The following is a 26,850-nucleotide window of genomic DNA, read 5'->3' as shown; positions in this document are numbered from 1 at the left end:
GCATAAGTTTTTATTTTGATTTCAGACTCACTTTTAACAAATCCTAATCCTGTTCTATCTTTCCCACTCCTAGAGTGCTTTAGAAGATGCTTAAGATTTTTAGTCCCCAGTGTAAATTTTGACAAATCATATTTTAATAATTCGTTTTCTTTGGTTAAATTGATTACTTCTTCAGAATTTGAAAGAAGTTTTATATTTTTGTTTTTCAATAGACGATTTTTTTAAGTAGTTCCAACATTCTTTTCTTTTGTTCCTTATATGTTGTAGAAATCTTTGCTAAATCTGACAAAAGTTGATTATATGCATGCTCAAGAATTTTTATATCAGATTCAGTTACCTCCTCATTATCTGATTCTGATGATGAGTCTATATCTGCCATGAGACAGATATTTGCTTCTTCGTCTTCTTCTAACGATGTTGTGTCAAGATCCTCCCAGGTGGCCATCATGGCTTTCTTCTTTTTGAAGGGGATTATCGCAACCCAAAAATTTTTTATCTTGCGACCTATGATTTAGACATCCTTTCAAAGATCTCATCAATTAAGGAATGCCCGGACACTAGACTAATCCTAATTAATGGTTTTGAAAAATGAGTTCATGGAGTCGCCACCAATTTTTTTACTCAAAACATTGGAAAAAGAAAAGGTTTTTAAAAGTCCAATAATGGCCTTGATAACCAAAATTGGGTTCGGGGGTCGGTTACATGTAGGGAAGGTATTAAGCACCCCTACAGCACCCTCAATCGGTACCCTATGATGAAGTTAATGTGATAAGAATTAATAAATTAAATATTAGATCCCCTTTATTAATATTTATTTATATGCTTAAAATTTAAATTATACAATTGACTCTAAAATATTTACATGATTGCTTTTGTTATAACAATGTCTATTAAAGATGAGAGATAAAAGTTAGAGAACAAGATAAAGATGAGAAATAAAAGATAGAGAAGAAGATTGATTGAAATACCTCGTAGCAAGCTTTGTTAGATCTTCAAATATGAAAAATCTCGGTGCTTTGTGGTAACCTTTCACACTACAATTTCCTTACAAAACTCAAGAAATACAATAGGAAGGAGAGAGAGAAATTTCGAGCTCTAAGGAGTCTTGCACAAAATTTGGTAGCCTCGAGAACTATGCCCGAGCTGTCTATTTATAGACATGAAAATGTTTCCAGAACGGCCCGTTCCAAAATTGGAACGGCCCATTCTAGATAAAGCACCCAATTTTCGGTTTACATTGTTTAGTAGATACAACTTGTAATAATCTATATTCTATGTATGATCTTATGGGAAGTTCTTACTCTTTTGAACTTAATATGTTTCCTTCCCTACAAGATAAATATAGCTTATATGATTATGAGTATCTAGTAAACAATCCAATCCAAAATTGTTTAGGGCGTTTTCTAGTAGTTTTTTCTTTATATTTTAGGAAAAGCCTAGGTTACCATTTAGGGTACTTTAGGCAAGATATTGTAGTGTTTAAAAATCATTCTTTTCGTTGTCTTAGTCATAGTGTTATCACATTTTTAGGTTTTACTTCTAGGTTATGCTTAGGAGAGGAACCTATTTCGATTTCTAGAGAGTCTAATATTTTATCTTTCTTTGTTAGGTTGGATAGTAGGACTCCTCTTAGGATCCATGATCTTTTCTTTTACCATGTCATTTCTTATTCCTTGTATGTTTTACATGTAGGTGCTAATTTTTCTTCCATGCATCCTCTAGATTTGAGGACAAATCCTTTTCAAGAGCGAGGGGATGATGGAATCATACTTGGGAATGCAAGAGGTGACACACTCAAAGATCCAAGAGGAGTGGGCTAGACATGGAAGATTGGGCCTGTCAAGGCCCAATGGGCCCTATGGGCTTGGAAGGCCCAAACCAAGTTTCAACATGGGCCTATCTTGTTATTAACATTCTTATTATATTTTTGTTAGCATAGTTTGAATATATTTTGGCCTTGTATTTTGGACCACATAGAGTAGCATTTTAGGTTTTAGGCTAGTTGGGCCTAGTTTTGGGCTTCATGGGCCTTTGGGCTTTTGGTACCCAATATTGGGCTCATTTTCATTCTTGTAATTTTTCCTTTCCATTTTAATTGTTTGACCAATGTAATTAGGTCATTAGAATAGGAATATACAAGGAATACTAAAGTATGCTAATTAGGTTAAATTAGGTTTAATTTGGAAGTCATTTAAGTTACATTTGAGTCACATGTTTAGCACCATGGGTGGCTGAACATGTGCCACTCAAATTAACCCTAAATGACTCTCAAATCACACCTAAATGCACCTTGGTACCTAAATTTTTGGACTTACACATGTGCACAAAAGTTTGAATTCAAAATTCAAATTTGAATTCAAACTTTAGGCGCCATTTTGTGAGGCTTTAGTTTAGGCACCTATGGGTCACAATTCCGTGCATACTTAAGCCATTCTTTCACCTTTTGTATTCACTTTTGAGAATAATGAAATTTGAGAGCTTATTCAGCCAAATTTCGTTCAAGAGTCACCATGAGAGAAAGCTTCACCTTAGGAACCCTACTAGGTTTTCCTCCTCTTTGAAGTGAGCTTTCCCTTGCACCTTAAGCTTGGATGCTTCCATCCAAGGCTTAAGCCTCTTCTATATCCGAGATTCTTCCTCCATCTAGTGTTCATCTTTGTGGTTTCCATCTCCTTGAAGAAGATCCGAGCAAAGGAGAAGCTAAGGAGAAGTCATCTACCACTCCTCCTAACCTTCTCCATCATTTTTGGTATCAAGAGCAAGGTTCTTCTTGGAGATAAGTTCTCTAGTGTTTTGTCCGTTTTGTTTTGTTTTTTGTGCTCTCTTGTGTGTCTTCTTTGAGTTTCTATTCGGATCTAATTGTTTCTTTGAAATAAATTTGTTTCATAGATCCATTATTGATTGTTTTTTATTTTCTTCCACAATCAATGTTTAGGACTTATTTGCTTGTGCTTATTTTTGCTTTTATTTGAGTCTCTCCATTCCTTGTATGTGTCCGTGATTGGACCTCATTCATTGCATTAGAATTTTTGTTTTGAATCTTTGTTTTTTCTTATAAGTTTGTGTTTAGTCCTTATATGTTGCAAATTCCTTGAATAGCATGTTTAACCTAGTTTTATGTTGAATTTTGTCTCATATTTTGGTCTCGGATTGTATTCATTGTTGCCTACCTATATGTGCTTTTTCTTTTACCTTATTGTGTTCATAATTTGCTATTAGTTCTAGCAAATTTCTTTAGAGTTAGGTTTCTTTTATGTACTTAAGTTTTCAAATCACTTTCCATTGAAAAATCTTAAGAAAATTTGTGTTACTTAAATTTTCAAGTGCTTAACCTACTTCTAGTGCACTATTTCTTGTGGATTCAAATTTAAAAAAAAAAAGAGTATTAAGGCTGGAAAACAGAGAGAAATACATAGCCTAAAGTGTTTCAAAAGATCAAAGAAAAGTGTACAAAAGAATCCAAAACAAAACCTAAAAACTAGTGCACTAGTTTCCTTGTTTTCACTTGAATTTTGACCTAATTTTGTAGTCACGGTTTCTATAGCTTGGAATGATAAAAAAATTTGAAACAAAAGGCAAATACCTTCTTCTGGAATCTCAATTAGAATATAGAAAAAGAAAGAATTAAAAAAAAAAATAGAGAAAGCATTTTAAAGTGAAAAAGCCGAGAGGTGTTCATTGATAAAAATTCACTTGATTCCTTGTTATTGTTTTGACTACTATTTGTTCTATACTTATCCAATTTCTTTCAAATTTTTTTTGTTTTGTTCATCTACTCTAGTACCTATCTAGGAACCTTCCTAACTGTGTGCTAGCTTTATTTGGAGTCTTATTTTTCAGTTTTACTTGTTGTACTTCTTTGAGTCTTGTCATATACACCTATTACTCTTCATTTTTGGTATAAGCTTTTCAAATTGTGCTTTGTTGCTTGTCTTGTTTTCTTTCCTTAAATTCCATGTGCTGGAAGTGGCCTCAAATCCTTGCTTAAGGATCAAGCATTGACTCAACAAAGAGTAGGAATGTTTTGGACACTAAGACTACAAAATTTTGACCTAATTTAGTGACCTAGCTTTTCCTAAACTTCCTTCACTTGAGTGACCATTCCTTTCACCTTGTGAGGCAGCCACCATTAACCTCTTTGTTGTGTTTCTTTTGCAGGTCCAGGAGCATCATATTTGAAGAATTAGTGGCGGATTAAACACTTGAATAAGTGTTAGAAAATTTGAACATCAAATCCGTCACTAATTGGTCACCAAAGCCGCCATTTATTGCTTTCTAGGCTAGTTTAAATTTTGCAATCTCTCTTGTATTATTAAACAAATTTGTAAAGCTTGGAGGGAGTATTAAGAAGCTGGTCAGGTATATCTAAATCCTTGGTAGCCTCTCACGTGTAGTACTAGTGGAAGTGGCTTGGAAATTTCATATGTTTCAAGCTTCCACTTAGGGTTATACGACTAGCTACTTATCCTTGCTTCTTTTAAGCTTCTTGTTCATATTTGTATTTACTTTGCTGCCTTTTTACGTCTAGAATTGTGTAGATTTATTTGCTCACGTTTAGTTAACTTCCAAAAAAACAAACAAATTGTGAAAACATACAAAATTTCTTGTGAAAAGTTTTGGGGAATTGAAAGTACCACAAAGGAGTTTAGTGATTTCCACTTGAAAAGGCTTGGTTATTAAGTGCCTCTTTGTAGCTCACCTCCCTTGATAGTGCAATTTGTACACTTAGACTTCCAAGTGCTATTTTCATTCCTAGAAAATATCAAAAATATTTTATACCTTTTTGCATAGCATATAAATTCTTATTGCTTAGTCATGAGTCATCATTCTCAAAGTAGTAGTTGTAGACCCCTAAAATTGTCCGGGTCAGAAATAAGACTCGAAGACTCTCGAAGACCGAAGGAAAGTCAACCGAAAGGACTCCTGGAAGACCCTGGAAGGCCCTAGGATGATTCTTCATAGGTTTAGAAGTCTTAGAGTAGCTTAAAATAAGGATGTGGGAGGATTGGAGCTCAATACGGCCTCCTAGAAGTTCAGTACGGCCGTACTGAACAATTTGAACTACAATACGGCCGTACTGAAACCAATACGGCCGTACTGAATTCAATACGGCCTACTGTAGTTCAAAACTTCAGTACGGGCCGTATTGATGTCAGAGGTCGTACTGCGCCTCACTCCTATATATAGGACGTCATTTGGACGTCATTACACACATTTGGACACTTTTTCCAGACTTCTGGACCCTCTGGCTGAGTATTCTAGGGTTTTTGAGCAGTGTTCTGCCCTAAAAATCTCTCCGAGAGCCGATCCGACGAAGTTCTTGAGTTCTGAGCATTTAGCTTGAGGATTCGAACTAGTCGAAGGGAAATCTCTTTGATTTCCGGAGTAAAAATTATTTTTAGGGAAGGAACGAGCGAGCGTGTAGTGGGAAGGAGCGCCAAAAAGCCTCCTAATTTCTGTTTAAATATATAAAAGCACGCTTCAAAGGTTTCTTTTCCAAATCCCTTCTTTTACCGCTTTCTGATTGTTGCATTGCATATTTAGAATTTTCATCATGTAAATATTCCGCTTATAATCGTTTCTAATAAATAGGGGTAATTTAGTAATTTTACACTGTTATTTATGAAATAATCCGTCATAGGGAACCCGAAAGGGGCGTTGTGGGGTGCTAACACCTTCCCCGCACGTAACCGACTCCCTTACCCAACTCTGGTTGTAATGGCCAAGGTTGATTTGCGAAAATCAATTGCCTTATCCCTTTTTCCAATGTTTTGAGTAAAACATTAGTGGCGACTCCAAGAACCCTTCTTTTTGCGAAAACCACTAATCCATGGAGGGTCCCGTTTGGGATTAACATGGATTGGTGAATCATTTAATAAAATTGTTAGTTCGATGAGGTCTCAGTTTGAGAATAAGTCGTTCTAACAATCCATCATTTTTCACACCATAAAAAGAGTCCAACCATCGTCGCGAATGCCAATGTCCGTTTCGGCGGGTGGCGACAGATGGTGACTCCACTGGGGAAGCCTCGAGAGTCAGTCCCATTTAGTGATGGATTATTTCTAAAATAATAGTTTAAAATTACTTCATTACCCCTCGCTTGTATGATAATATGTTTTATCTATGTGGCTTTTAATAACTGTTGTATGTTTAAATTTCGCACTTGCTTGAAATATAAACTGCACACAAACCTTTGCACACAACAGTTCCCTCTATACCCGGGGGCATGAGTGGAAAGCCATAGGGAGTGGATGTTAGTACGGCCGGTTGTCGAATGGGTCTATAGGTGCCCGTAGACCGTTGTCGGAAAGCATCACTCAAGGTGATAACCATGAACTCAAGTCCGACAGTGCGTTGGAACTTTCCATCGACTTACGACGAGAGGAATTGGGTCCCGATAATGGGGGCACCTTGGGGGCCTCAGACCAGTGAGAACAGTTCGAACCTCCTTGAATATGCACTTTTCTGCAGGATACCCCTACCTCGTGATTCGCTCGTGACTGTTCGTGGATGAGTGAATTGTTTGTGCATTGTTTATGTGAAATTGTTTGAGCATACATTGCATTATTTAAACATACAACATTCCTTTTAAAATAAGAATAAATAGGAATAAGAATCTTCCATTACATGGTGTTAAAATCTACCTTCATCACATTCATGTAGGTAGTTTCCATTTTTTTCACCAAAAAAAAAAAAAAATACAAAAAACAAAATACCCAAAAAAAAGAAAAAGGGTTATTTATCCAAACTAAGCAATATCATGCATCATCTTAGGAGCATCCTGAAAACATGATAATGCTTAGTTGAATAAACACAATGCATGCATATTCAACGCCATCATCTCATATCATGCATTCTTATCAAAGATCATGGAGGGATCTAGGTTTACATTTCATACATCCCTCCTAGTAATTCATTAATAATAGTAATAAAAAGAAAGGATTAAGCGATGCGTATGTTCAGAATGGATCGCACGCCATTTGTTATTAAGTGTAAACCAACAACCGCGCCAAGCGAACACACATCAACTCCGTTGTTGGTAATCAAGACGAATAAAGGGGAAGGTCCGACACCGTTAAGGATCACTGCTCCAAGACCTTTTCCCTACAAATCAAATAAGGCTGTGCCATGGATATACGACATCCATTCTTCTACCGACAACGATATCTCTAACATCGCTGGACTTGGGGGCATGACTAGGAGTGGCAGGATCTACACTCCCGAAGATCTTCATGACAAAGCTCCCAAGAATAAAGGAAAAGAAAAAGAAAAAGAAAAAAACGAGGAAAATAAAGAATCCGAGGAGGAGACTAATGAGCTGTTAAAATATATCCGACAGAGCGAGTACTCCATCGTGGATCAACTTCATAAGACGCCAGCAAAGATTACTCTGTTGTCGTTGATCCTATGCTCCGAACCGCATCGGCAAGCTCTGTTGAAAGTCTTGAACGAGGCATACGTGTCGCACACTATCTCCCAAGACAAGTTTGAGGGGATTGTTAGTCACATCACGACTAATGATCACCTCGCTTTCACCGATGAAGAAATCCCCGCTGAGGGACCGAACCACAACAAGCCCTTGCACATCTCTGTAAAGTGCAAGGAATACCACATCGCTAAAGTCTTGGTGGATAACGGATCTTCCTTGAATGTGATGCCAAAAAGAACGTTCGATCAAATGGCAATCAAGGGAATCCAAATGCGCCCGAGCAATATGATCGTCCGAGCTTTCGACGGTTCTAAAAGAGAAGTGGTGGGAGAAGTCAATCTTCCAATCCAAATTGGACCCACCATCTTCAACGTCGAATTTCAAGTGATGGACATTACTCCCGCATACAGCTGTCTCCTCGGCCGACCTTGGATTCATGATGCGAAAGTTGTTCCCTCTACGCTCCACCAGAAAGTCAAATTCATAGTGGATGACAAGCTGGTGACTGTACAAGCTGAAGATGACATACTCATCAGCAAGCCATCGGCCATACCTTATGTGGATGCAGCAGAGGAAACTCTAGAAACCGCCTTCCAAGCATTGGAGATTGCCAATGTTGAAACGTTTCCCCGAGAAATGAAGAAGGTAGCCCATATGCTCACCAAGAATGGATACTTGCCCGGACAAGGACTTGGCAAGGATTCCCAAGGAATTCCCGAGCTGCCCATTATTAAGGACAATCCGGGGAAACAAGGGTTAGGATACAACCCTATTAAAGATCAAAGGACGAAGAGGAACCAAGATCCTTCTCGACGTTCTTTAAGCCAGATCTTTAGGAAGGCCGGTTCACAAGCGTCAAGGCCGGTCGTCGTCATCAAGTGCTCTTCTCCTTCCGATAGGGATGTATAGACCTGATGACTATTAGAGATCACTCCTCGGGGACAGCCCGACCCCCAAGCCTCGATAGGGCACATGTTTCCGTTAGAATTATAATAAAATCATTCTTTATTAATTCTTACTGCTTCTTTTCTTGCTTACAATAAATTTCTAGACCACATTATTTTAACCCTGTTTGAATAAGCATGAATGAGGTTAAAATCGTCTTAATAAACAATAAACTCGCATCATTTTTATGTGGAAGTGTGTATGACAACTTGGAGCACCTTTCCTTGGCCTCGACAAGTGCCATCATGGATAAAAAAGAAATCCTTTAAAAACAAAAATCATAAAAACAAAAAAAGCTCGGCAGAAAACCCAAAAAGGGGGCTGCGCAAAAATAAGAGCAAAGAACCCGCTAGGAATCCCACGAAAGGGTGACCTAGGCAAAAGTTAGGGTTGCAAAAATGAACAAAAACAAAGGTCCGTTGAGACGCCACAAAAGGGTGTTTTAGGAAAAAATAAGGACTATCAAAAAACAAAAGAAATCCATGATGGTACCATGAGCCAAATTCAAAAAGAAAGGTTCAAGGAAAATTATCTAAGTTGTCGAATCACAAAGTCAAGACTTTCTTAACTTCATAAGTGTTTAATCAAACAAGCCTAAACACATGAGCCTACCTTGGCCAGCCATTCTTACAAAAACCATTTTCAAAACAATAATAATCCCCTCTAAAACACAAACTTTTGAACAAAAAGAATATCTTTCCTTTCTTTTCTCTTGTCCCAAACGATTTTAGAATAATCTAGTGGAAACATGGAGATATAGTGGTCAATAGGAGGGTTGACATGTCTTCTAAAGGAAGGGAAGGATCACTTGGTTGATGACACCAATCTCGATATAACACGCATCATTCCTCGGTTACAGAAATCGGCAGCGCACAGCCCGTCTAGAGGAATGGCAAAATCCAAGCAAAGAAACGCATCGGTTAATTCTTTTGAAAAAATAAATCAAATAGAATTAGGTGCATCATATCGCATACATGCATACAGATGATAGGTGTACTGGAAGATCACTTATTCTCTGTTTATTAAAAAAACCAAAAATAAAAAAAAATCAAACTTCAGAAAAAACAATGCGCCCGTACCATGTTCAGTACGCCCGTACTAAAATTAGGGTTATGTACAAATTTTTAACTCAATACAGGCGTACTGAAATGGATACAGCCGTATTGGCCTTTTGTTGCACATTTAAAGACCTTATCATGAGGCAATCGTATAAAATAGAAAAAATAGAAAAAAATTGCTTGTGTATGACAGCAGTCAACAGAAAAAGCCAAAAAACGACAAAAAAGGCAAAAATTCAGAAAATCAACCGCATCATACAGAATAACTGAGCCTGGAGAGGCTTGCCGAAATAATACTCCCTCATCATACAGAATAACTGAGCCTGGAGAGGCTTGCCGAAATAATACTCCCCCATCGTACAGAATAACTGAGCCTGGAGAGGCTTGCCGAAATAATACTCCCTCATCATACAGAATAACTGAGCCTGGAGAGGCTTGCCAAAATAATACTCCCCAATCGTACAGAATAACTGAGCCTAGAGAGGCTTGCCGAAATAATACTCCCCAGAGACATCTCAGCTCACACTCTTGGGCCGAACTCCCAGTGAAAGCTATCAGCGCAAGATCAGCAAGATTCCTCAATGGAAACATGATCATCCGAACAGAATATCCGAGTCAAAGGACTTTGACTTCCTCAGTGGAAGATAGCTTTCCAACTCGAGCGACGAGTGAAGCTAAGCCTGAAGAGGCTTTCTAAATAATACTCTGGGATACATAAGATCTTCAATCCCCATTCGCCTACTCAGAGGCACTCCTTCAAAAAAAGAAAAAAATCAAAAACATCAACAACCATTCCCCAAGCGGAATCCGGCACTCAGCCGAACACCAAACATCAAGATAATTCGCCTACTCAGAGGCACTCCTTCAAAAAAAAAGAAAATCCGAAAAGATCAATAACCATTCCCCAAGCGGAATCCGGCACTCAGCCGAACACCAAAAATCGAGATAATTCGCCTACTCAGAGGCACTCCTTCAAAAAGAGAAAATCCAAAAAAGATCAATAATCATTCCCCAAGCGGAATTCGACATTCAGCCAATCATTGAACGTCAAGATGATCCGCCTAACAGAAGAGGCTAATCAAAATTAACGACAGAATCCCCCAGCGGATAACAGCCTACGCAGAGGCAACAAAACCAAGAAAATCAAAAAGAGTCACCCGAATAAGGATAACCGGGATACTCCACCAACGTCGAAAGGACGTCAGCCAATCATAAGGCATCGCTCACCTCAGAAAGAGCATCTTTGTGTCTGCATCCCCAAGGAATCAGAATTTCCCCAGTGGGCACCAACTACGCAATAGAGAGTTGGGACACAAAAACCTATGAGTAACTGCACATCCCCTAGATGGATCCCTGCGTTATCCAGCCCTCAGTGGCACAAAAATAAAAAACAATCGTCGAAGCAGCATCGTGGACTTTGGAGACAAAATCATCACAACAGAATCCCCCAGCGGATAACAGCCTACGCAGAGGCAACAAAACCAGAAAATCAAAAGAGTCACCCGAATAAGGATAACCGGGATACTCCACCAACGTCGAAAGGACGTCAGCCAATCATAAGGCATCGCTCACCTCAAAAGGAGCATCTTTGTGTCTGCACCCCCAAGGAATCAGAAATTCCCCAGTGGGCACCAACTACGCAATGGAAAGTTGGGACACAAGAACCTATGAGTAACTGCACATCCCCTAGACGGATCCCTGCGTTATCCAGCCCTCAGTGGCACAAAAATCAAAAACAATCGTCGAAGAAGCATCGTGGACTGTGGAGACAAAATCATCACAAATCCCTGGAGAGGGCAAACTCACACTGCCAACGTCGTCAGAAACATGGAGGCAGACCCTGGGGAGGGCAAACCGCAGACCCTGGAGAGGGCAAACTCACGCTACCAAAGTGACCAAAAACACGGAGGTATGCAACCCTGGGGAGGGCAAACCGCAGACCCTGGAGAGGGCAAACTCACGCTACCGAGGTTGTCAGAAACACCGAGGTATGCACGAGCCTGGAGAGGCGACGACTAATACTCAGCTACCCCGTCGTCAGAAACAACGGAGGTATGCAACTGTCAAGGTTGTCAGAAACACCGAGACAGAGCCTGGAGAGGCGGTACTCAGCTACCGAGGTTGTCAGAAACACCAAGGTATGCACGAGCCTGGAGAGGCGACGACTAATACTCAGCTACCCCGTCGTTAGAAACAACGGAGGTATGCAACTGTCAAGGTTGTCAGAAACACCGAGACAGAGCCTGGAGAGGCGGTACTCAGCTACCCCGTCGTCAGAAACAACGGAGGTATGCAACTGCCAATGTCGTTAGAAACACAGAGGCAGAGCCTGGAGAGGCGGTACTCAGCCACCAACGTCGTCAGAAACACGGAGGTGTGCAACTGCTAACGTCGTCAGAAACACGGAGGCAGAGCCTGGAGAGGCGGTACTCAGCTACCGAGGTTGTCAGAAACACCGAGGTATGCACGAGCCTGGAGAGGCGACGACTAATACTCAACCTGGAGAGCTACTCAACAATTTTCCACCGGAAGACACTACAAGTCGGAAGGATGGCTTATTCCCCGGACAATTGGGTCAACTCCTTTACTTGTCAACCGGTACACCAAAAAGCCGTTTGACTAAGTAAAGGGGGGGCAGCTGTAGACCCCTAAAATTGTCCGGGTCGGAAATAAGACTCGAAGACTCTCGAAGACCGAAGGAAAGTCAGCCGAAAGGACTCCTGGAAGACCCTGGAAGACCCTAGGATGATTCTTCATAGGTTTAGAAGTCTTAGAGTAGCTTAAAATAAGGATGTGGGAGGATTGGAGCTCAATACGGCCTCCTAGAAGTTCAGTACGGCCGTACTGAACAATTTGAACTACAATACGGCCGTACTGAAACCAATACGGCCGTACTGAAGTTTTTGAACTTCAGTACGGCCGTACTGAATTCAATACGGCCTACTGTAGTTCAAAACTTCAGTACGGGCCGTATTGATGTCAGAGGCCGTACTGGGCCTCACTCCTATATATAGGACGTCATTTGGACGTCATTACACACATTTGGACACTTTTTCCAGACTTCTGGACCCTCTGGCTGAGTATTCTAGGGTTTTTGAGCAGTGTTCTGCCCTAGAAATCTCTCCGAGAGCCGATCCGACGAAGTTCTTGAGTTCTGAGCATTTAGCTTGAGGATTCGAACTAGTCGAAGGGAAATCTCTTTGATTTCCGGAGTAAAAATTATTTTTAGGGAAGGAACGAGCGAGCGTGTAGTGGGAAGGAGCGCCAAAAAGCCTCCTAATTTCTGTTTAAATATATAAAAGCACGCTTCAAAGGTTTCTTTTCCAAATCCCTTCTTTTACCGCTTTCTGATTGTTGCATTGCATATTTAGAATTTTCATCATGTAAATATTCCGCTTATAATCGTTTCTAATAAATAGGGGTAATTTAGTAATTTTACACTGTTATTTATGAAATAATCCGTCATAGGGAACCCGAAAGGGGCGTTGTGGGGTGCTAACACCTTCCCCGCACGTAACCGACACCCTTACCCAACTCTGGTTGTAATGGCCAAGGTTGATTTGCGAAAATCAATTGCCTTATCCCTTTTTCCAATGTTTTGAGTAAAACATTGGTGGCGACTCCAAGAACCCTTCTTTTTGCGAAAACCACTAATCCATGGAGGGTCCCGCTTGGGATTAACATGGATTGGTGAATCATTTAATAAAATTGTTAGTTCGATGAGGTCTCAGTTTGAGAATAAGGCGTTCTAACAATCCATCATTTTTCACACCATAAAAAGAGTCCAACCATCGTCGCGAATGCCAATGTCCGTTTCGGCGGGTGGCGACAGTAGTGACTTTGAATCTCCTAAAAGTTTTAAAAGAATTGTCAAGGAGGTTGAAGCACTAAAACTTTGGAAGCATGAGGAGGTACTTCAAAAACAAAAAGAAAAGATTGAAAGAGAAGTACAACTTCTTGCTTTAGAGGAAGAAATTCAAAAGATTAAGCAACAAGAAGCAAAACTTTTAAAAAAATTACATAAAAACAAAAGTCAAAAAAGTTCCTCAAAAGGTTCCACTAAGAGTTCCAATGACTCTCAAAGCCAAGAATATGATGGTAGCTTGAATATGGATGCTTTCTACCAACCTAGACCTAGGAGAGTCATTAAAGAAACAAAAGTAAGGGAATCAAGGGTTGATCTCCCTTACTTTCGTGGAAAAGAAAATGTGGACGCCTACTTGGATTGGGAGATGAAAGTGGAGCAAATCTTCACTTGTCATCAAGTAGGTGAGGAAAGAAAGGTTCCCTTAGCCACCCTAGCTTTCCAAGGACAAGACATGTATTGGTGGACATCCTTAGAAAGAGATAGAAGACTTCACAATGACCCTCCAATCACTTATTGGAATGAGTTGAGGAGTGCTATGAGAAGAAGGCACATACCTTCTTATTATAGTAGGGAGCTTATGGATAAGCTCCAAAGGCTCCAACAAAAGAATATGAGTGTGGAGGAGTATAGACAGAAAATGGAGTTGTATCTTATGAGGGCTGGGATTAGGGAAGAAGAAAGGTTGACCATTGCTAGATTTTTGAGTGGTCTAAATTTTGATATTAGAGATAGAGTTGAGTTACTCCCTTATAGGGACCTTGATGATTTGGTCCAACTTTGTATAAGGGTGGAACAACAAAATTTGAGAAAAAGTTCTTTTAAAGGTAAAACTCAATCTAGCTCATATATCAAGAATGACTACAAGAGGGAGGGTCAACATGACTCTTCTACAAACTCTAGTAAGGGTCAAGAAAAAGAAATAAAAAAAGAAAATGATAAAAATGAAAATGTTGTCACTTCTAGTAGTAAAACTAGTGACATCAAATGCTTTAAATGTCTTGGGAGAGGCCATATAGCTTCTCAATGTCCAACTAAAAAGGTCATGATCTTGATAGGACAAGACATTTATAGTAGTATTGATGAATCTAGTTCTACCACTTCAAGTGATAGTGAGAATAGTGAGGAAGATCCTAAAATTGAAAAGTTATATCCTGTTGATGGTGATCTTCTTATGATCAAAAGGCTTCTTGGAAGCCAACCTTGTCCCACTTCACTATCTCAAAGAGAGAACATCTTTCATACAAGATATTTTGTTTCTAAAAGAACTTGTTCTCTCATTGTTGATAGTGGATCATGTTCTAATTGTTGTAGTACAAGATTGGTTAACAAGTTAGCCCTTACCACCATTCCTCACCCTCACCCTTATAAACTTCATTGGCTCAATGAAGGTGAGGAATTGGAGGTGAATCAACAAGTGAAGGTCAAGTTTTCTATAGGGGATTATAAAGACAAAGTTTTATGTGATGTGATCCCTATGGAAGCTTGTCATATTTTGCTTGGTAGGCCATGGCAATTTGATAAACAAACTATACATGATGGCCTTACTAACAAAATAGCCTTCACTCATAAATGTAGACCCCTAAAATTGTCCGGGTCGGAAATAAAGCTTGAAGACTCTCGAAGACTGAAGGAAGATCAGCCAGAAAGACTTCCAGAAGGCCCAAGGAGGGTTCTCTATAGGTCTAGAGGTCTTAGGATAGCTAAAATAAGAAAAAGTGGGAGGAAAGAAGCCCAATACGGCCTCCCAGAGGTTCAGTACGGCCGTATTGAACATTTTCAACTTCAATACGGCCGCACTGAACTCAATACGGCCGTATTGAAGTTTCTGGAGTTCAATACGGCTGCATTGAATTCAATACGGCTGCACTGAACTTCAATACGGCCGCACTGAACTTCAATACGGCCGTATTGAGGTTTTTTGAACTTCAATACGGCCGTATTGAATTCAATACGGCCGTATTAGTTCAAAATTTCAATGTTGACCGTATTGACCCTCATAAACCGTATTGAGCCTCTTCCCTATAAATATGACGTCAATGGGACGTCATTTCACACTTTCACACACAGTTTTAACCCTCTTCTTGAGTATTCTGGGTTTTTTTGAGCAGTGCTCTGCCTAGAAATCACTCGGAGAGTTGATCCGACTGAGTTCTTGAGTCACGAGCCATTTGCTTGAGTCTCGAACCTAGTCGAAGGGAAATCCTCCGGATTTCCATAGTTAAAATTTTATAGGAGGGAGCGAGCGGTCTTGTAGAGGGAGGGAACGCCAAAACGCTTCCCAATTTCTGTCAAGATATATAAGAAAGCACGCTTCAAAGGTTTATCTCTTTAAAGTCCCTTCTTTTACCGCTTTCTGTGTGTACATATTTAAACTGTCATCATGTAGATAGTTAATTTATAATTGCTTAGAATAAATAGGGGTAATTTAGTAATTTCGCACTATTATTTTTAAATAATCTGTCATAGGGAACCCGAAAGGGGCGCTGTGGGGTGCTAACACCTTCCCCACGCGTAACCGACTCCCTTACCCGACTCTGGTTGTAATGGCCGAAGTCGATTTTTGAATCGATTGCCTTAAACTTCTTTTTCCAATGTTTTGAGTAAAACATTGGTGGCGACTCCATGAACCCTTCCTTTTTATGAAAACCGCTAATCCATGGAGGGTCCCGCTTGGGATTAATATGGATTGGTGAGCCTTTTAATAAAATTGCTCGTTTGACAAGGTCTCAGTTTGAGAATAAGTCATTCTAGCAATCCATATTTTTAAACAAATAAAAGAGTCCAACCATCCTTCGCGAATGCCGAAAGCCCGTTTCGGGCCGGTGGCGACAGATGGCGACTCCACTGGGGAAGCCTCGAGAGTCAGTCCCATTTAGTGACAGATTATTTTTAACAAATAATAGTTAAAATTACTTCATTACCCCTTGCTTGTATAATAACACGTTTTACCTATTTGGCTTTAAATAACTGTTGTATGTTTGAAATAAAAACTGCACACAAACCTTTGCACACAACAGTTCCCTCTATACCCGGGGGCATGAGTGGTAAGCCATAGGGAGTGGATGTTAGTACGGCCGGTTGTCGAATGGGTCTATAGGTGCCCGTAGACCGTTGTCGGAAAGCATCACTCAAGGTGATAACCATGAACTCGAGTCCGACAGTGCGTTGGAGCTTTCCATCGGCTTACGACGAGAGGAATTGGGTCCCTATAATGGGGGCACCTTGGGGGCCTCAGACCGGTGAGAACAGTTAGAACCACCTTGAATATGCACCTTTCTGCAGGAAACCCCTACCTCGTGATTCGCTCGTGACTGTTCGTGGATGAGTGAATTGTTTGTGTAAATGCTTATGTGCAAATTGTTTGTGCATTAATAAATAACCTCGTGATAAGGTCTAAAGAATAATCCCCATGCATGAAAAAACCATGACATGAGAGGAAAGACCATGTGCGAAAATATAATAAAAGTGAGGAGCATGTGCATCATTACCAATAAGATATCATGCATCCTCATAAACCATGCATTCTAGGTTCACCAATACCTCTTGACATGAGTAAAAGAGACCCATAATTATCGAGATTCTCCGTTGAGGAGAGATCATAAGTCAAGGAGGGTGGTAACACTCTGTTTTAAAAAGGCAGCGCCTTAAAAATGGAGGGTTATCAAGCTCATGTCAAGAGCGTATTCATTCCATAAATTAATTAAATTAAATATTCATTTTTAGAAAGTGGCTGGTCATCTCTCTGTCCTCACACGCGCGCAGAAAATCAAGAAGATGGAGGCGCTGGAAGAGCAAAATAAGAAGCTCACAGCCGAGCTCTCACAGCTCAAAGAACAAATGGCGCAAATGATGGAACTCATGCGTCATCATAATGTACATGGGGCTCACCACAGTGACCATGAGTCCCATCATCATGAGGAGGAAGAGCACGAGGAAGAGCCTCCACACGCTATACCTATAGGGGCTGGAATTGTAATTAAAGAGCCCGAGGTTTCAAAGGAACAATTCCACGCCCTAGAGGATCGGCTAAGGGCTATGGAGGGGCATGACTTCGATATTAAAGATGTCGCCGACATGTGTTTAGTGAGAGACATCCAATTCCCTCCTAAATTTAAAGTGCCGGATTTCCCAAAGTACGTGGGATCGACTTGCCCTAAGAGTCATCTCACCATGTACTGTCGCAAAATGGCTGCATATGCCACAAACGAAAAGCTCTTGATCCACTGCTTCCAAGAGAGCTTGGCTGATACCGCGCTCAACTGGTATATGCAGCTAGATGGAAATCTAGTACACACATGGAGGCAGTTGGCCGACGCCTTTCTCAAGCGCTACAAATACAACATCGACCTAACACCCGATAGGTCAGATCTTCAAGCCTTGAGTAAAAAGAACGATGAATCCTTCAAGGCGTACGCCCAACGTTGGAGGGAGTTGGCGGCACAGATAGAGCCCCCGCTGTCGGATAAGGAGACGGTGTCCTTGTTCATCAATTCGTTGACTGTTCCCTATTATGACAAGATGATAGGGAACACGACAACACTCTTCTCGGACATCATCACCATTGGCGAAAGAGTGGAACAAGGGCTGAAAAGTGGGAAGCTAGCTGGGCTTCCCCAATCATTTGAAGCCAAGAAGACCTTCGGGAAGAAGAAAGAAGGAGGAGTCAACGCTGTAACCATTTCTCCATCTTCTTCCACTTCGAAGTCGGGAAAGTAGCAATACAAGCCTGTGAGGAAGTTTGATAAACTTCCGACCACATATAGCGACCTCCTGCCGAAGCTAGTGGAGGCGCATCTTCTAGCTTATGTTCCACCAAGGAAATTTGATCCACCATACCCCGATTGGTACAAACCACAAGACAAATGTCTATACCATTCGGGGGCATCGGGGCATTCAACGGAGGACTGTAAAGTTCTCAAATATAAGGTCCAAGACCTTATTGATGTTGGGTGGGTCACCTTCGATTCGACAGCGCCCGACGTGAGCAAGAATCCTCTACCAAAGCAGGAGTAGAGAATGGCAAGCCACGATAGGGCCCCTTCATATTTTTCTTCTTTTAGGGACTCATGATCAGTACCCGAGATCATGAGAACCTTTTCATGTAAATAAGGGTTTTTGTACAGTTTTAATACATATCAATAAAGAGGCATTTTTCACATTACTCTCTTTTTTGTTCTTTTCTCTCTTTCCTCATTAACATTAATAATTCTAAACCTAAACAGAACCAATAAAATAATTATGTCTGTAATTGTTCGCTCTGACCGAGATCCAAAGTTGAGGACGAATGGGTTGAGTTGGACAGTGATGAGGAGACCATCTCTCCGGATCTGCAAAGACTGCTAGATCAAGAAACTCGTCTACTCCAACCGTGTCAAGAGAAATTGGAGACCGTGAATTTGGGGCAGGGCCGAGAGATAAAAGAGGTCAATATTGGGACCCATATCAGTGATGAAATAAGGACACATGTTTCCACTATGATTATAATAAAATCATTCTTCATTGCTTCTTTTCTTGCTTATAATAAAATTCTAAACCACATCATTTTTAACCCTGTTTGAATAAACATAAATGAGGTTAAAATCATCTTAATAATAATAAACCCACATCATTTTTATGTGGAAGTGTGTGTGACAACTTGGAGCACCTTCCCTTGGCCTTGACAAGTGCCATCATGGGTAAAAAGAAATCTTTCAAAATAAAAGAAGCTCGGCAGGAAACTCAAAAAGGGGGACTACGCAAAAATAAGAGCAAAAGACCCGCTAGGAATCCCACAAAAGGGTGACCTAGGCAAAAGTTAGGGTTACAAAAATAAACAAAAACAAAGGTCCGCTAAAACGCCACAAAAGGGGTGTTTTAGGCAAAAATAAGGACAATCAAAAAACAAAAAAGAAATCCATGATGGTACCATGAACCGAATTCAAAAAGAAAGGTTCAAGGGAAGCTATCCAAGTTGTCAAAATCACAACGTCAATAAACAAAGATTTTCTTAACTTCATAAGTGTTTAATCAAACAAGCCTAAACACATAAGCCTACCTTGGCCATCCATTCTTACAAAAACCATTTTTGAAAAATAAATCCCCTCTAAAACACAAACTTCAGAACAAAAATATCTTTCTTTTCTTTTCTCTCTTGTCCCAAAAGATTTTAGGATAATCTAGTGGAAGCATGGAGAAATAAATCATCACTGAAAATGGATCTAATCTGAACAACAAAATGGTGAAAGAACTGTGCCAAGAATTCAAGATCCAACACCATAACTCTTCCCCATATCGGCCAAAGATGAATGGGGCAGTCGAGGCAACCAATAAAAACATCAAGAAAATAGTGCAAAAGATGGTTGTCTCATTTAAAGACTGGCACGAGATGTTACCCTTCGCTTTCCATGGTTATAGGACTTCTGTACGCACATCTACAAGAGCTACTCCATTCTCCCTCGTTTATGGGATGGAGGCAGTTCTACCCATCGAAGTCGAAATACCTTCCCTAAGGGTAATCATGGAAGCAAAACTTTCCGAAGCAGAATGGGTTCAAAGCCGGTATGACCAGTTGAACCTCATTGAAGAAAAACGGCTGAACGCCATATGCCATGGTCAAGCCTATCAAAGGAAGATCAAAAAGGCTTTTGACAAGAAAGTCCACCCTCGAGTCTACCATGAGGGAGAGTTGGTAATGAAGAAATTGCTACCAACTCGAAAGGACAAAACCGGAAAGTGGGCCCCGAATCACGGAGGACCATATGTGGTAAAACGAGCCTTCTCAGGAGGAGCATTGATCCTCACAGACATGGATGGAAAAGAACTTCGATACCCAGTCAACGCTGACGTGGTAAAGAAGTACTATGCTTGAAGACGTTGCTTGCATAGGCCCGCTAGGATGAAAACCCAAAAAGGGCGTCCTAGGCAAAAGTTAGGGCAAAATAAAAAGCCCGCCAGTACAAGGGTACTAGGCAAAACAAAGGCGAAATTATCCCCGCTAGGATACGTCCTAGACAAAAGTTAGGGGCAAAAGAATAAGATGTAAAAGCAAAGCAAGCAACGGTCACTTGAATCGAAAACCGAAAGGCGGTTCAAGTAATTATCTTCTAGAAGCAAGCGTCTTGCAGCATCTACACTCCTGGCTCAGGCATCTCACCCGAAGAAACTAGGAGAACATACGGAGCAACAATTGCAGATATAATTGTTAAGCCCAATGTAAATAGCCTACCCAGGCCAGCCATTCTTCAGAAATTTCCTTCTGTATATCTTTCTGTAAAAACACTTGTGAATATTAATAAAATATCTATTCATTTATTTTCTCTCTTGACCATGTGATTATGCCTCTAAATTGGTATTTCTAAAAATTGTATGAAATTCCTTAATAATCGGTCAATAAAGAAAATTGGAGGGGTTCCTATAAAATCCATAATCTCCTGCATAAAAGGCTCACAAAAATATTCCCTCACGTCGATGACAGAAATTCCTCCAAGAAAAGGAGGATAGGGAGAGCCATTCATTTTTCTAAAAACATTAAATAATAAAACTTGCATTTGTGCATCACACACATTAGTTGCACATTCAAAGACCTTATCATGAGGCAATTGCATAAAATAGAAAATAGGAAAAATTGCTTGTGTATGGCAGCGGTCAACAGAAAAAGCCGCAAATCAACAGAAAAGGCAAAAATACAGAAAAAGCCAAAAAAATGACAAAAAAGGCAAAAAATACAGAAAAATCCAAAAACGACAAAAAAGGCAAAAGATTTAGAAGATCAATCGCCTCGTACAGAATAACTGAGCCTGGAGAGGCTTGCCGAAACAATACTCATGCAGAATAACTGAGCCTGGAGAGGCTTGCCGAAACAATACTCATACAGAATAACTGAGCCTGGAGAGGCTTGCCGAAACAATACTCCCACAGAATAACTGAGCCTGGAGAGGCTTGCCGAAATAATACTCCCACAGAATAATTGAGCCTGGAGAGGCTTGCTGAAAAAATACTCCCACAAAATAATTAAGCCTGGAGAGGCTTGCCGAAATAATACTCTCCAAAAGACGTCTCAGCTCGCATTCTCGGGCTGAACAAAAAATAAAACTCCTACAGAATAACTGAGCCTGGAGAGGCTTGCCGAAATAATACTCGTACAGAATAATTGAGCCTGGAGAGGCTTGCCGAAATAATACTCCTTCAGAATAACTGAGCCTGGAGAGGCTTGCTGAAATAATACTCTCTCAGAATAATTGAGCCTGGAGAGGCTTGCCGAAACAATACTCCCTCTTAAAATAATTGAGCCTGGAGAGGCTTACTGAAATAATACTCCCCAACTGTACAGAATAAATGAGCCTGGAGAGGCTCGCCGAAATAATACTCCCCAGAGATATCTCAGCTTCCATTCACGGGCCAAATTCCCCAGTGAAAGCTATCAAACTAAGATCAGCAAGATCCCCCAAGAAGGACATGATCGTCTAAACAGAATATCCAAGTCGAAAGGACTTAAACTTCCTCAGTGGAAGATAGCTCTCCAACTCAGGCGTTGAGTGAGTCTAAGCCTGTAGAGGCTTCCTAAATAATACTCTGGGATACATAAGATCCCCAAATCCCCAGTCGCCTACTCAAGAGGCATTCCTACAAAAAGGAAAAAAAATCAAAAGACAAATAATCATTCCCCAAGCGGAATCCGGCACTCAGCCGAACACCAAACATCAAGATAATTCGCCTACTCAGAGGCACTCTTTCAAAAAAGAAAAAAATCCAAAAGATCAATAACAATTCCCCAAGCGGAATTTGGCTTTTCAGCCAATCATTGAACATCAAGATGATATGCCTAACAGAAGAGGCTAATCAAAATCAATGACAAAATCCCCAGCGGATAATAGCCTACACAGAGGCAACAAAACCAGAAAAACAAAAAGAGTCGCCCGAATAAGGATAACCGGGATACTCCACCACCGTCAAAAGTGTGACACCCTCTACCCCATTATTAATATACAACAAATGTAACAATAAAATATTTCTTTTCTTCTTTTTGGGTAAATAAAATCTTTCATAGTTGACAAATATTTCAAATATCACAAGGTAGAAGATTCACATTCGTAACTCATAAATCATAACTACAGTGTAAAAGAATTATAAAAGAAAAGAAGTTAAGATTTTCAATACAATTTAGTGAAAAACAAGAAATCATATATATACAAATAATAATAAAAGAAATATAAATTAACTCCAGTAAAGGTGGCAGTGCCTCCTGGTTAGGAATCAATTTATATTTTCCAAATCATGTAATAAAATATAAATAAAGATATTCATTCTGGTCTTTTATCAAGAACGTTCAAATTACAATTCTTAACATACATTTTCCTTGAATTATAAACTTTATCTACGTTATCTCTTCGTTAGAAATTACAAAGAAGAGAAACTAAAGTTATTAAAACAATAACATATTAAACTAAAATAACTATGCCCCGATGTCACATCCTATCAGAGCATGCCCAATTGAAGCCTTTAAGCCTCATCACCAACATCCTCATGATGCTGATCATCTGCAACACAATTTAAAACATATACAAAAACAACAAGGGAGTGAGAAACATCTCACTCAGTTTCAGGTGCAGAAATAACTGCTAGATAGCACACACACACACAACATATATAAGTCACATGTAAACAATACATAAATAGTCAATATCATATATATATACTCATTTATCATGCTTATGATGTCATGGACTCAACTCATAAATGCATGCATGTGGCGCCATACGGAAGATTCACAATTCATCGTTGGTGACCCTAAGGTACACCTGGTTACATCACTGGTGACCCTAAGGTACACCTTGTTAGCATGTTACATCGTGGGTGACCCTAAGGTACACCTTGTTAGTCGTGGGTGACCATAAGGTACACCTTGTTAGCATGTTACATCGTGGGTGACCATAAAGTACACCTTGTTAGTCGTGGGTATGCGGCCTCAGCGGCACACCTGGAGTAATATATGCATATGATGCATGTCATACATTCATAATCTCATGGACTCAACATTTAACTTATTACATAATTTCATTTAGTACATCATATCATTATTTGTCATAGTATCATAATCATAGTTTGTCTCAATAGTCCATTCTTAGGTCTCATGTCATTTGTCCATATTTCACATGGTCATGTCATCAATACTCCTCATAAGGTCCGCATAGGTATTCACAGAGAGCATTTTTGTTCATATTAAAACTCATTTATTATTAACATTAATTTCATACTCATTTATTACTTTCAACAAAGAACAAAGTATAATAAATAGAAAATCGGACAGAACAACGACACCTTTAACAAAAACAGAGTAGAGTAAATAGAAAATCAAACAGAACAACGGCACCTTCAACAAACAACAAAGTAAAGTAAATAGAAAATCAAACAGAACAACGGCATCCTCAACAAGGAACAAAATAGAGTAAATAGAAAATCAGACAGAACAACGGCAAGGGATTGGGGGCCAATCCGACAAACAACTACCCAACAATTATCCCCACACCCCTGAGCGAGGTTCTCACTCCCCCCCTTACCTGGATAGGCGGAGTTGGAACTTGGGCAGGACCTCCTCCTCTGGATCCCCTCTTTCTTTTCCTTTTCTCTCTCTTTCTCTCTCTCTCTCTTCTCTTTCTCTCTCTAGGATTTCACTTCTTCTCTGTATAAAAATTTTCACCCCCCTGCCCTATTTATAGGCAAACTGGTGTACCCAGAACGGCCCGTATTGAATTCGGAACGGCCCGTTCCGGATCCTTCGAATTTGTGCAAATTTCTCAACTGGAACGGCCCGTTCCAAAATCGGAACGGCCCGTTCCCAAAAAGCAGAACGGGCCGTTCTAAAACCAGAACGGCCCGTTCTTAATCTCAGCAGAACGGCTCGTTCTCCTTCCGGAACGGCCCGTTCTCCATACCAGAACGGCCCGTTCCAGGCCCGTTCTGGGACTACAAAAACCTCACATTTTCAACATTTGGAACGGCCCGTTCCACTTTTGGAACGGCCCGTTCCGAAACCCAAAATATCCCTATAACTTTATTAAAATTACGAAAATGCCATTAACAAAAATAATAATAATAAAGATTTGGGTGTTACAATTCTCCCCTCCTTTTAGAAATTTCGTCCCCGAAATTTACCTGAAAACTGAAATGGATGAGCTTCTCGCATCTTGCTTTCTAATTCCCATGTAGCACTTTCTTCAATATTTCCTCCCCAAACGACCTTAACCAAAGGGATTTCCTTTCCTCTTAGTTGTTTCACTCTCGTGTCATCAATCCTTAGAGGAACCGTTTCATAAGTAAGATTATCCTTCAACTGAATGTTGTCAGACTCAATGATATGGGAAGGATCATGGACATACTTTCTGAGTTGGGAAACATGAAAGACACTATGGAGATTTGAAAGAGATGGAGGCAAAGCAATTTGATAGGCCACTTCACCGATTCTTTTAAGAATTTGATAAGGACCAATGAAACGTGGAGTAAGCTTACGGGATTTCAGTGCTCTGCCTACTCCTGTCCAAGGAGTGACTTTAAGGAATACATGATCACCTTCTTTAAACTTAAGGTCTTTTCTCCTCTTGTCATTATAACTCTTTTGCCTACTTTGAGTTGCTCTCATCTTCTCTTGGATCATCTTAACCTGTTCAGTAGTTTGTTGAACTATCTCAGGTCCTAACATGACATTCTCTCCAGGTTCTACCCAACATAAAGGTGTTCTACATCTCCTACCATACAGAGCCTCATATGGTGCCATCCCAATACTAGAATGGTAGCTATTATTGTAGGTAAATTCTATCAAAGGTAGGAAACTATCCCAACTACCCCCACGTTCTAAGATGCAAGCCCTCAACAAGTCTTCCAAAGATTGTATGGTTCTCTCAGTTTGGCCATCTGTTTGGGGATGGTAAGCTGAACTCAATCTAAGCTTAGTGCTAAAGCCTTATGCAAACTCTCCCAAAATCTAGAGGTGAACCTAGGATCTCTATCAGACACAATACTAGTAGGAACTCCATGCAACCTCACGATCTCACTGATGTACAACTTGGTTAACCTCTCCAAAGAGTACCTAATATTAATGGGAACAAAATGGGCAGACTTAGTCAATCTATCCACAATGACCCATATAGCATCCAAGTTCTTCACAGTCTTAGGTAACCCAACTACAAAATCCATAGAGATGCTATCCCACTTCCACACAGGCACATCTAGAGGTTGCATCAAACCTGAAGGTTTTTGGTGTTCTACCTTAGCTTTCTGACATACTAAGCAAGCATACACAAATTCCTCCACTTCCCTCTTCATCTTAGGCCACCAAAACATCTTCTTAAGGTCTTGGTACATCTTAGTGGCTCCTGGATGGATACTAAGGATACTCTTATGACCTTCTTCCAGGATTGCTCTCTTAAGTTCTGGCACACTAGGAATGCACAACCTATCCTTAAATCTTAAAACTCCATCCACTCCAATTCTAAACTCACTTTTCACACCTTGATTCAACTTCTCTACCCGACTCAATAAGAAAGAATCCATCTTCTGACCTTCTCTAATCTCATCTATCAAGCTATTAGTCACTCTTAAAGCTCCCAACTTAATACTCTTAGAGGTCAACTCACACCCTAAGCTCATATCCCTAAACTCCTCAATCATTTGCATTTCCCTAATCATCAAGGAAGACATTCTCAAAGATTTTCTACTCAAAGCATCAGCTACAACATTAGCCTTGCCAGGGTGATAATTTAATTGAAAGTCATAATCCTTAAGAAACTCTAACCATCTCCTCTGCCTCATATTCAATTCCTTTTGGTCAAACAAGTACTTAAGGCTTTTATGGTCACTAAAAACCTCAAATCTAGACCCAAACAAGTAATGTCTCCACAACTTGAGCACAAAAACTATTGCAGCTAACTCAAGGTCATGGGTAGGATAGTTTTGCTCATGAATTTTAAGTTGTCTTGAAGCATAGGCTACTACCTTACCCTCCTGCATAAGTACTCCTCCTAAACCCAATTTAGAAGCATCACAAAATACCTCAAAAGTCTTACTAGGATCAGGTAATACTAACACAAGAGCACTAGTTAATCTCCTCTTAAGTTCTTGAAAACTCTCCTGACACCTAGAATCCCACACAAAAGGTTGGTCTTTCTTCGTCAGCTTAGTCAAAGGAAGAGCTAGCCTAGAGAAATTCTCTATGAACCTTCTGTAATAACCAGCTAGTCCTAGGAAACTCCTAATCTCAAATACTGATTTAGGTGTTCTCCACTCTAACACAGCTTCTACCTTAGCAGGATCTACAGCTATCCCACCCTTGGATATCACATGTCCTAGAAAGTTCACCCTATCCAACCAAAATTCACATTTTGACAATTTAGCATACAACTGTTTCTCCTTAAGGGTTTGAAGAACGATCCTAAGGTGCTCAACATGCTCTTCCCTAGTCTTGGAATACACTAGGATATCATCTATGAAGACCACTACAAATCTATCCAAGTAAGGGTGAAAGATCCTATTCATGTAGTCCATAAAAACACCAGGTGCATTAGTCACACCAAAAGGCA

The 26,850-nt window shown here is 40.1% G+C and overlaps 1 long non-coding RNA gene across 1 annotated transcript; it reads right to left on the bottom strand.

The window, feature by feature from the left end:
• Window positions 1–22,563: 22,563 nt before the first annotated feature.
• LOC145951848 (uncharacterized) lies at window positions 22,564–24,713 on the bottom strand. Its single transcript, XR_014429788.1, has 2 exons — window positions 23,836–24,713; window positions 22,564–22,815 (listed from the first exon to the last, which is right to left on the bottom strand). It is a non-coding gene; the product is annotated as an uncharacterized LOC145951848 (long non-coding RNA).
• Between the last annotated feature and the right edge of the window lie 2,137 nt (window positions 24,714–26,850).

The sequence above is a fragment of the Cajanus cajan genome, chromosome 9 (genome assembly GCF_000230855.2).
Source record: "Cajanus cajan strain Asha chromosome 9, NIPB_CcT2T_4, whole genome shotgun sequence".
In the NCBI taxonomy this organism is placed as follows: Eukaryota; Viridiplantae; Streptophyta; class Magnoliopsida; order Fabales; family Fabaceae; genus Cajanus; species Cajanus cajan.
Note: the sequence above shows the minus strand (reverse complement) of the source record. Positions and strands in the feature narration are given on the sequence as shown.